Raw genomic sequence first — 12,345 nt, forward strand, 5'->3', positions numbered from 1 at the left:
TCACCCTCACGATTTTATCTCGAATTCTCCATCTGATTTCATTTTTATCGATGGTTCTAGACTCCGTGTCAGAAATAATTGAGAACATTCACGCACACACGGGAAAATGTAGAGATATATTTTTTAAAATCGCGCCACGATGATACACGAAAATACACCGCCTAAATTAACAGTCGGGGAAAATGTCGACATATATTAAAAATTCGCTTTTTCTTTTCCGTTAAGATATATTACTTTTACTTTTGATGACAGTCGTCACAAAAACGTCAACAATACAACAACAACAACAACAACATGCATTTTAAGGCCATTTTCCCTGCTAGAGCGGGGGTTAGCCTTGCGGTCCCCATGACAATCTTCTCCATCTTGCCCTATTTTCTGCATCTCTCCTTGTTAACCCCCTTGCCCGCATTTCTTCTTCCACCATCTTTAGCCAAGTCTTTCTCGGTCTTCCCTGTCCTCTACTTCCTTCTACATTCATTTCCATCACTCTTCTCAACCAGTCACTTTCATCCTTCCTCAACACATGACCAAACCATCTCAACCTGTTCCTCTTCACAACATCAATCACAGGCTCTATTCCCATCATTTTTCGCAATTCATCATTTGTCTTCCTCTCTCTCAACGGTACTCCGCACATCCATCGAACCATTCGCATTTCCACCCTTTCCAACCTTCGTTGCTGCTCTATGTTCATTACCCATGTCTCGCTCCCATAAATCATAACACGTCTCACACATGCAGCATACACCATTCCCTTCAGCTTCAACGACACTCCCCTCCTCATCAGCACGCCACTCAGTTCCCGAAACTTCTTCCATGCACATCTCACTCCAGCAACCATTGCCGAGTCTGATCCACCTTCTCCATTCAGCATGTCTCCGAGGTAGCAAAATGTTTTCACACCTTCCAGCTTCACGCCGTCTCCAAGATCCAACTCAACATTTCCTCCATCTGCAGCTCCCTCTGTGCACACCTTACATTTGAATGTAGCTGCCACACTGGTTAATGACCCTCTCAGACCACTACATTTTTGATGAACCCACTCAGCGCACATTGTACATTGAATGGAGTTCACTCCAACACCCTTCCTGCACACAGCACAGGGCCACTTCCCAGTTCTTTCCACCTCACCACATGCTTTACCACTTGCCATCACCTTCGTCTTTCCGATATTCACCTTCAGATCTTTTGTCTCCATACATTCCTTCCACTTGTTCATCTTTTCCTTCAGTGCATCCATACTTTCCGCAATCAACACCAGATCATCTGCATACAACAACTCCCACGGTAAACCCTCCTTTACGTTCTGAGCCAGCACCATCACAGCTACAAATAGTAGTGGACTTAGTACCGACCCCTGGTGCACTCCCACCTTCACCTCAAACTCACCACTGTTCCCGTCCTTCGTCCTTACAGCTGTGCGTGCTCTTTTGTACATTGCCATCACTACTCTGATCAACCATTCCTCCACTCCTACCTTCCTCATTGCCCATGTCAATACTTTGCGTGGAACCCTATCGAATGCTTTCTCCAGATCAACAAACCCAAGAAACAACTTCTTCCTCTTCTACATGTACTTCTCCTGCAACTGCCTCACAATAAAAAGCGCGTCTGTCGTTCCTCTTCCTGGCATAAATCCAAACTGCATTTCGTCGATCTTCACTTTCTTCCTTATCCTCCTCTCCAACACCCTTTCAAATACCTTCATTCCATGCTCCAATAACTTTATCGCTCGGTACGAGCCACACTCTAGAGGGTCACCTTTCCCCTTGTATAGAGGGACGAGGGTACTCAGTTCCCAATCCACTGGAATGCGGCCTTCTTTCACCGCCAGATTACAGATCTCTGTCATTCTCTTCACACCCCAACTTCCTGCTGCCTTCAACATATCTCCCACAACTCCCGTCGGCCCTCCCGCTTTTCTACTCTTCATTGCTTTTATCGCTTCCTCAACTTCCTTCTCAGTTATCTTCTCTGCCGGTCCTAAAACTGCGTTACTCTCTATGTTGCCATCCCATTCATTCTCTGTATTCAACAGCATTTCCATATATCTTTTCCATCTTCCTTTAATTCTATCTGGGTCCAAAACGATTTGTCCCACTTCATCCTTCAAGCAACTCACCCCCATCACATCACACCTCTCTTTCGCATTCTGCTTTGCAATCCTGAATACTGCTCTCTGACCCTCTTCCGAATCCAAGCGTTCTCCGAACATTTTCCTACATGCCTCCTGCGCCTTTGCTACCTCTTTCTTTGTAGCCTTCTTGGCTGCCTTATAACTTTCATGCTCTGCTGTTTCTGCTCCCATACCCTTCGCCTTCTTCCACTCATTGAACTTCTTCCTCTTCTCGTCAATCCTCTTTCCAACTTCATCATCCCACCACCATGTTTCTGAGTGCCTCGGTGGTCCTTTTGTCCATCCACATACCTCACCAACGGCTCCCAACAGACTAGCTTTCATTGACATCCAACCACTTTCAAGCTCAACCACATCATCCTCTACCTTACTCACCCTCTCTTTTAATGCCTCCATTACTGTCACCTCTTTCAACCTCCACACCTTCATTCTCGGTTGGTACTTCACCCGCCGAGCTCTCCTCGCACTTTTCACCCTTATGTCGCAGACAACCAAGTGGTGCTGTGAAACAGCCTCCTCCCCTGGGATCACCTTTGTGTCCCGGAGGTGCCCCCTATCTCGCCTACGCACCATCAGGTAGTCAACGGTTGTCGTCGACCCACCTGCCGTGTATGTAACAAACTTATTATCCTCTTTCTGGAACTGAGTATTACAAATCAACAAATCAGCTCCATCAGCAAACTCCAAAATCCTTTCACCTTCTCCATTTCTCACACCATATCCATAACCCCCATGAACTCCCTCAAAACCATCCATACTCCTTACCACATGTCCATTTAGGTCTCCTCCTACCACAACAACTTCCTCATCTTTCACGTTTTCCATCAGCTTCTCTATCGCACACCAGAACTTGTCCTTCTCTTCATCGCTCCGACCAACATGCGGAGCACATCCCGAAATGACGTTCACCAAGAGCTTTCCAATCATCATTTTCACCATCATCAACCTATCACTCACTCTAGTCACACTCACCACACTGTCTACAAACTCCTCAGAAAACAGGACACCAACACCATTCACGCCCTCCAGGCACCCTTGCCACACAAACTTGTATTTCTGTCCCTGCCTACCCTTCACCATTCTCACACCACTTCCCTTCCATCTCGTCTCTTGCACACAACATATGTCCACTCTTCTTCTGACCAATACTTCCACCACTTCTGATCTCCCTGTCATTGTCCCTACATTCCATGTCCCAAACCTCAGAAACCGATCTCCACTTTGGGCTACAAAAACGTCAACAATGATGCCGACATATATTTCTTCGTTCTTATTTCATTCAACATTATTATCTGGAAGTAAAATGTTTCAGGAAATTACCGAGAGATATCTCTTGTTTTTTTAAATTTTTATTAGTTATGTGTACATACACTTTAAATAGGTTTCTTTGAAATCTTTAATGACTCAACCAGAATCGACGCGGGACTATATATCATACACCGCCCAAATAGCTCAAAATGTCGACATATATGAAAAATTTTCTTTTTCTTTTCCGTTAAGATATATTACTTTTACTTTTGATGACAGTCGTCACAAAAACGTCAACAATGATGCCGACATATATTTCTTTGTTCTTATTTCATTCAACATTATTATCTGGAAGTAAAATATTGTTGCAGTTTTGAGATTGTACATATGACATCATTAAAGGCTAAATGTTTGCCCCCATAGTTAGTCCACAAGCAACACGTAGGCCCACTTAGAATTAGTTGTGTCATAGTATGTGTAAGAGTAGGCCATTTCCCTAGTGACATCTGCGTTGTGTAAAGAATTGAGCTTAGGTCCTTTCATTTTGCGGCCACCCTCCAATTACATCATGGGCAAACTCCATCCTGCGCCCTATTTGGCATCCCTCAAGTTTGTTACACTTTGGCTACCTGCAATTTGTTACACTTTGGCTGCCAGCAGCGTTCGCTGCCCTTTGTTGGCTCGAAACTAGCCAAGTGACACGAGGTAGGCCTGGAAAGAGGGAGGAGCGCGGGGTCGGGGTGTGGCAGAGACAAGCAGCATTTCAGAGGCGATGACGGTAAGGGCACCAGCCAACCAGGGCTCGGAGGGCATGGCATGATAGGGCGTGGTAAGGGCGCGTCTAGCAAGTGCTGGAAGGTTCGCTGGGCAAGGCTATATAAGCCTTTGCACAAAGCCCTTGAACAGGACTGACAGGACTGACAGGACTGAGAGGACTCGCAAAGGACTGCCCTTATGAGAACTGATACGAGGACTGACCCGGTTGAGAAGGGAGAGGCGCTTGTGAGAACTTGTGCAAGAGAACTGTATTCAGAGGGCCGGCGTGCACACGACAGTGTCGAGAGCCCTTGATTGAGAAGCGCATATTGAACTATTCGCTTATTACATACACGGCCGCAGCCGCAAGTGTAACCGCCAAAACCAGCCCTACCGTTCGCCCTGTAATAATCCCGTGCGCGCCAACGACACGCGGAGAGCTCCTGGCCGCTGCATTAATCTCCTTCGTGGTGCGAGTTGGGGACCGGAGAGCGAGCTGCCTGGACGCCATCCCTGGACCATCGACCTGTTCGTCTGCAAACCCCGTGTGAGTGTGTCTGAGTGTGAACGGGCCCGTTTGTCCAGGGAATAAGTATAAGACTGTTTAAGGCTGCACTGTGTTTTCTTCTTCTTATTGTACAAAGTGTAAATAAACCTTGTTATTCCTTTTCTTCCAAATTCGACCGTTTCCGTGATTTCCTCCATTGGGTAAGCGTGGCACGATTAAGAACCGCTTGGATCGGGTTTTGTCCTTGCTAACGGCTCGGGTCACGGGTCCGCTACCGCTCTGCATATCCACCAACACCCATGATTCGGGCGGGGCGTATTTCCTCATTTCTGGGCAGCGTTAGTACTTAGGTAATAGCGAATTCTTAGTCCTAAAACCCCATTTAACGCTGTCCGGGAAGGACGTCATAGGTCTCGGGTCCCGTCGGCGAGTCAAAGACAAGGGGACTAATCCCACCTTGGTAAGGAGAAAAGGCCGGCGCGGAGATCCGCAACAATATGTTTCAGGAAATTACCGAGAGATATTTCATGGTTTAAAAAAAATATTAGTTATGTGTACATACACTTTAAATAGGTTTCTTTGAAATCTTTAATGACTCAACCGGAATCGACGCAGGACAATGAATCATACACCGCCCAAATAGCTCAAAATGTCGACATATATGAAAAATTTGCTTTTTCTTTTCCGTTAAGATGTATTACTTTTCCGTTTGATGACAGTCGTCACAAAAAGGTGAACAATGATGCTGAAATATATTTCTTCGTTCTAATTTCATTCATTATTATTATCCGGAAGTAAAGGTTCACGTGTTCATTTCACGTGTGCACGAACACTTCCAAGAAGATTATTTGAAATCTTTGATTTTAAAAACGTTATTTTGTATTCTGTAACGAAAGGAGTAATATTGGTTTTCCCATGAGAGATAGGTATGCGAAGTTCTTATACACCGCCCAAAAGACACATGTACATGTGTGTGCATGTGTGTCGGTGTACATGTGTGTGTGTGTGTGTGTGTGTGTGTGTGTGTGTGTGTGTGTGTGTATGTTTATGTGTATATGTGTATATGTTGTGTATATGTGTACAGTCACGTGAAAAAGTAAGTACACCCCATGTAAAGTTTTGACTTTTTCAACATATTTCAACAAACAGCTATTTGATCTTCATTTCAACAATATTGACAGATAAAGGTGATATAATATAACAAATATCATGAAACATTTACATTTTGTAGTCCATTGTATCATTTAAATAAACATAAATGCAAATTTCGCATGTGGAAAAAGTAAGTACACCCCTACATTTATCACTACATAAAATACCTAAAATATGAATCAGGTGCACCAGTTCAGGTGTAAATGATTAGAATATCGTTAGAGAGGATCTTGGAGGAACCTGTCTTATTTAAACCTCAGACATTTAGTTTGGTTTGCTCTTTATTGTTGAAGCGTGCGGCTTCACCATGCCTAGATCAAAAGAGCTCTCCGAGGCCTTCAGAGAAAAGGTTATAGATGCCTACGAGTCTGGGAAGGGATTTAAAAAGATCTCCAAACAATTTCAAATTAATCATTCGACTGTCCGGAAGATCATCTACAAGTGGAGAAGATTCCAAACAACTGCCAACTTGTTCAGGCCAGGCCGCCCAGGCAAGTTCAGCCCGAGAGCAGACCGCAAGATGCTGAAAGAAGCCTCTAAGAACCCCAGAATGTCATCACGGTGTACATGTGTGTATATCAAAGTGTATATCATGTGTGTATATCAAAGAGCACGAGTCTACCATTAGAAAGAGGCTGCACAAATTTGATCTACATGGGAGGACTTGGGAGGTGTGCTAGGAGGAAACCTTTGCTGTCCAGAAAGAACATCAGGGCAAGACTAAAGTTTGCCAATGAACACCTAGGCAAGACCAGCACTTCTGGAACAATGGCTCTGGACAGATGAGTCAAAGGTAGAGCTATTTGGCCACAGTACCAGAAGACATGTTTGGCGAAAACCAGCATTTGACCACAAGAACCTGATACCAACTGTAAAGCATGGTGGTGGAAATATTATGGTTTGGGGCAGCTTTGCTGCATCAGGGCATGGGCAGCTCACCATCATAGAATCCACGATGAATTCTTCATTGTACCAGAGGGTGCTTGAGGATAATGTGAGGCCATCTGTCAGAGAAGTTGAAGCTCAAGCGAAGGTGGACCTTGCAACATGACAATGACCCTAAACATACCAGTAAATCCACCGAGGAATGGCTGAAAAGAAAGAAATGGAGGGTTCTGGAATGGCCAAGTCAAAGCCCAGATCTAAATCCCATCGAGATGTTGTGGGGGGATTTGAAACGAGCTGTGCATGCAAGAAACCCCTCGAACATCGCACAGCTGAAAGAATTCTGCATGGAGGAGAGGGCAAAAATTTCTCCCAGTCGATGTCAGAGACTGGCAGACAGTTATAAGAAACGCCTACTTGAGGTTGTTTCTGCCAAAGGGGGCAATACCACCTATTAGAGCCAATGGTGTACTTACTTTTTCCACATGCGAAATTTGCATTTATGTTTATTTAAATTATACAATGGACTACAAAATGTAAATGTTTCATGATATTTGTTATATTATATCACCTTTATCTATCAATATTGTTGAAATGAAGATCAAATAGCTGTATGTTGAAATATGTTGAAAAAGTCAAAACTTTACATGGGGTGTACTTACTTTTTCACGTGACTGTGTATATGTGTGTGTGTGTGTATGTGTATATGTGTATGCATGTGTGTCGGTGTACATGTGTGTGTACGTGTGTGTGTGTATGTGTATATATGTATGTGTATGTGTATATGTGTGTGTGTGTGTGTGTGTGTATGTATGTGTGTGTATGTATGTGTGTATATGTGTGTGTGTGTGTGTGTGTGTGTTTATATATGTGTGTGTCTGTATGTGTACATGTGCATATACTGCATGTGTGTGTGTGTGTGTGTGTGTGTGTGTGTGTGTGTGTGTGTGTGTGAATAAGACAGACAGAATTGTGAGGAACATAAATGAAAAAATGAGATGTGTGTGTATATGTGTGTGTCTGTGTGTGTGTGTGTGTGTGTGTGTGTGTCGGTGTGCATGTGTGTGTATGTGTGTGTGTGTATGTGTATATATGTGCATATATGGCATATGGGTGTGTGTGTGTGTGTCTGTGTGTGTGTGTGTGTGTGTGTGTGTGTGTGTGTGTGTGTGTGAATAAGATAGGGACAGAATTGTGAGAAACAGAAATGAAAAAATGAGACGTGTGTGTGTGTGTGTGTCTGTGTGCGTGTGCGTGTATATATGTGTGTATGTGTATATGTATATGCATGTGTGTCGGTGTACGTGTGTGTGTGTGTGTGTGTGTGTCTGTATGTGTATATATGTGCATATATGGCATATGTGTGTGTGTGTGTGTGTGTGTGTGTCTGTATGTGTATATATGTGCATATATGGCATATGTGTGTGTGTGTGTGTGTGTGTGTGTGTGTGTGTGTGTGTGTGTGTGTGTGTGTGTGTGTGTGTGTGTGTGTGGAAAAAAGAACCACCTTTTGAGGCCATTTTCCCAGCAGAGCAGGGGTTGACCTTTTTTCGGGCACCATGGTCGCCTTTTTGAAGCAATGTTTTATGGCCGGATGCCCTTCCTGCCGCCAACCCTGTTAGTCGCCTCTTGCTACACACAGGGAATTACCAGTGAACTGGTACTCAATTTGCCGACCTCGGAAGGATGACAGGCTGAGTCAATAGTCCAGGAGCCAGAATCTGCTCATAATGGTTTCGTGCAACACCCACTACACAGTTGGTTTGTCACTTACAGGTGATTGGGGAACATGTATAGAACAAATCCAGCCCTGGTGTACAGTTGAATTGTGGCAGCAACAATAAATGGCAGCCACTTTTCTATGAGGGGGGTGGTGTCCGAGGCATAAATCTGAGATTTTGACGGATTTCATTTATTTATTTTTTTCTCTTAGCCCCGAAAGGCAAGACACATCCAATTTTGTTGTGAAAGTTTCATTCATGAATATGAGATCTTCTGCATGCTCACAATGCGTCATATGACCACCCACAGGTGATCGTGCAATCACCAGATACTGACGTTGCAGTCATATGCGTACACATGTACGCCACAATGAGATGCCAAAAACGTTGGTTTCGTACTGGAATAAAGCAAAAGTTACGACACATACCAATCCACGAAATAGTCTTGGCCATTGGTCCAGAAGTATGCAAAGCACTCCCATCACTGCATGCACTAACAGGAAGTGACACGACGAGTGCCTTCAGTGGAATTGGTAAGAAGACAGCTTTGAGGAAACTTCAGGACGGTAAAGACCACCAACAGAAAGTGTCACAACTGGGAGATATTATCCCACCGACAGAGGATACTGTCCGTGCTTGTGAACGGTTCATATGCTCCCTGTACACAACAGCTCAGGCAGCAGGTGACACGGCGGACGAAATCAGATATTGGATGTTCTGCCAGAAAAGGCAGAAGAGTGAATGCCTACCACCAACATTTGACAGTATGAGGCAACACATTTATCGAGCTAACTATCAGTCATTCATCTGAAAGAAGTCATTGCTCCCCAACCAAGCACTACCAAAGCCAGATGGTAATGGATGGAACATCGAAGATGGAACTCTCCAGCCCAACCTCATGATGAAAGACCCTGCTCCAGTTGGACCAGTTGAGCTGACCGCGTGCAAGTGTAAAGTGTCTGCATGTCAAGGCAGCCACGTATGTGCCTGCAAGAACAATAACATGCCATGCACAGAAGCCTGCACTTGCATGGGAGGTGAACAATGCAAAAACCCAAACAAAGAACCTACCACAAGCAACTCAGAAGATGATGATGAGGAAGATTAATGATGACATTTTCGTGATTTTATACCACTTAGAGGATGATTCAGTAGCAAAATATGTGTTTATTTTAATAATACAACAAATAACAGTTATATGTTAACATTGTAATGTTCAGTGAATGACTATGGTTATGATACGCATTACGCAACCAGATTTGACCTGGTGAGATATTTTTGCTGAGATTACTTGTGGACTTTTGGTCATAACAGGAGTGGGGTTGATGATTTAAGGGGAAATGAAATCTATATTTTTCTGACTTTACTTAAGGATTGTCCAATTTTGTTTCTTGAAAAGATCATAAAGATATATCATATTACAACCATAAACGCATTTGAACAACATAAAGATGATATTGCATAATTACAGTAGAAAAGCGAAAACTACATATTTCAGCGATTTTGTGTGTTTTGGGTACAATACAAGGTATAAAAAAAAAAAATTTTTTAAATCATACTTGAACAGCACAACGAAAATCCCCTCATACTTCCCACTATCCTTTTAATTATAATGTTGAAGAATCCCTATTGGAAGAGCTGAAAAAACAAAAATACAAAGAAAAATCGTCAATTTCGAGCTTTACGCTACCCCCTTAATAGAAAAGTGGCTGCCATTTATTGTTTCTGCCACAATTTAACTGTACATCAGGGCTGGATTTGTTCTATAGATGTTCCCCAATTACCTGGAAGTGACAAACCAACTGTGTAGTGGGTGTTGCACGAAACTCATTTTCTAGGCCTCTCTTGAAAAATGCCTCCTGGACTACAACCCCCCCTGGCGTTAATTCAGCGATAGACCAGGATTCAAACCCAGGATCCCAAGCCGGCACCCGAACCGCTAAGCCAACACCAGGCTTGTTTGTGTGTGCAACACATTTCAAACTGTATTTCCCATGTGCACGCACATGCCTTCACATGTTATCAGAAGTAAATATATTGTGTAGATTACATCATTTGTGGATCTGATAAATTGCCAGTAACCATTTTGTAAAACTGAATTTGCAGCAACTAAATGAAGATGTCCAAATGTCACACACGTCCATGCCCGTGGGATTCCCACGGGTGACCCACTAGTAAATAATAATATACCACGTCCCAAGCAATAACTACAGCAAGTGAAAGAACACACATACAAAATACATACTAGACATTATCGTCGGGACGTCAGATAATACTATTATTGGCAGGTAGGGGCTGTGCTGCCAGGAACTGATTTGGGGGAAGAAGGGGAGTCGTCACATTCTGACAGGAGCCTGTCGAGACAAGTCCTAACTGCATCCTTGATCGCATCATACCCACTGCGTGGGGCGCCAGGTCAACACCTGCTCGGCGGCTTTGGGTGCAATAACCCTGACATTGGATAATATGTCCAGCGAGTTGCATTCACTGCACTCACAAAACATAGCTTTGTGGTTTGAGCTTGGCATGCTGGTAGAGCTCCTAATTGGTAATGCACGTCGACCATTGTATATTGAAGGCCTCTCTGAGCAGATATAAGTGTGTGGTGTCAATATCCTGGTGAAAGGTCTCGGTCAACGTCGAGGTGTGCACGTTGTACAGCAGTACCATCTCTTAATGGCACAACATATCTTGCCTCCCGTCAGGCAGAGCGGTGGAGTTCAGCACTAGATTCAGATGCCGTAATGCCGATAAGGCCAGAGCTCAACGTTGCCGGAGGTCAAGTGGATTAGGAATGGAGCTGTCCAAGTAGAAAAACGACGTGCAGCGTGCTCACAACTCCGGCTTTGTTGCTGCAGGTGATTTGTAAGTCTCTGTCCAGCAGGATAGTTGATAATCGTACTTTGATCTTAGTGGTGTTGATCTGTCGCCCAACTTTCGCCGCTGCTTATACCAAGTTGGTGAACATACGTTACGTGCTGGTGACTGAGGCCAAAAGAAGGGCAAAGTCATTCACGCATCAAAGAACTGACAATTGCTTCTCCAAATAGTGCCTACTCATTCTCCACCACAGTTGGAAACCAGTGTCATCAGTTGGGATGGTGGTGCAAAGCACCCAATCCAGGAGAAGGACAAAGAGGAAAGGACCCAACAACAACAACAACAACAGGCATTTTAAGGCCATTTTCCCTGCTAGAGCGTGGGTTAGCCTTGCGGTCCCCATGACAATCTTCTCCATTTTGCCCAATTTTCTGCATCCCCACTTGGAAACCCCTGTAATGAAAATGTATCTAAGTTTAACCCAGGTGTGATGCTCTCTCTAACCACTGAGAGGCGTTTATAAGAACTCGGAAGACTGCTGCTCCGAGACACTCCTGCAACATTTAATCTATGACATGTAGACTCGGATGGTGCGTATACGTAGATAATCTAGGCTTGCTTGCATCGATTGATATTACTGAACTTTCTCCATGATTCCATGATCCTGATATATATTGCATGATTGTATTTTTACAGGATGTTGCCAGAGATCAAATTGTCATTAAACCTACCTTCAGGACAATGTCGTGGAACTGATTTTCCATTACAATTAATGACAATTTGTCTCGCTGTCCAATCGAGAACAAGAGGCGAACGTGAGTGACATGGCGGGACACAGAATGATTCAGGTGCCACAATTTCCAGCCAACCCGCAAGCAGCGGATGCGGGCGCGGAGCTGACGCATTGGCTGAAAACCTTGGACAATCAATTCAAGGCCCAGGAAACCGCCGTCACTGATGAAACGAAATTAGAGGTGCTACAGGCAAAATTGCATCATAACGTTTACCGGGCTATCGAACAGTGCGTGACATTCGATGCCGCCGTGACAGAGCTAAAGCGAATTTACATCAAGAAACGAAGCGCGGTTTATTCCCGGCACCTGCTCGCCATACGG

General features: G+C 44.1%; 1 protein-coding gene across 2 annotated transcripts in view; it reads right to left on the bottom strand.

Moving 5' to 3' along the window:
• Positions 1-12,345, bottom strand: part of KIAA1143 (KIAA1143 ortholog) — a 57,763-nt gene that overhangs the window by 7,452 nt on the left and 37,966 nt on the right. The gene's annotated exons all lie outside the window — the stretch shown is intronic.

This window comes from Myxine glutinosa, chromosome 6 (genome assembly GCF_964187855.1).
Source record: "Myxine glutinosa chromosome 6, kmMyxGlut1.1, whole genome shotgun sequence".
NCBI lineage: Eukaryota > Metazoa > Chordata > Myxini > Myxiniformes > Myxinidae > Myxine > Myxine glutinosa.